Consider the following 453-nt stretch of genomic DNA (forward strand, 5'->3'; position numbering starts at 1 on the left):
GCTGTGGGGGGTTCCCCGCCATCGCCTACCTCTGCTGAGCGGGGCTGAGGGGGAGAAGGCACTTGGCATCTTCCACCTTCGCCTCCCACAGACAAAAACATGGCAAATGCCAAAGAAGGTAAAAAAAAAAAAAAAAAAAAAAAAAGTCGTCTGAAAAGCGAAGCAAGATATTACCGTCCTGCAGCATCCGTGGTGATTGCCATGGCTCCCTGGCCAAAGCCCTTCCCCGGGCGTGCTGCGGGCAGCAGCTTGCAGCTCTCTGCCGAAGCGGGGATGGGGCTTTGCATATTCGAGGTGCGGAGCCGGGCGAGGAGAGCAGGGGACTTCGCCCACGGGAAGCTGGGAATAGGAGCCAAGTCTTAATGATGCTAATATGCCTTAATCACAAGAATTTTTTTTTTTTTTCCTTATCATTCAAAGTGACTTGTATTACAAAACCCTCCCCTGCGTCTT

Source organism: Cariama cristata, unplaced genomic scaffold (genome assembly GCF_000690535.1).
Source record: "Cariama cristata isolate BGI_N322 unplaced genomic scaffold, ASM69053v1 scaffold20402, whole genome shotgun sequence".
NCBI lineage: Eukaryota > Metazoa > Chordata > Aves > Cariamiformes > Cariamidae > Cariama > Cariama cristata.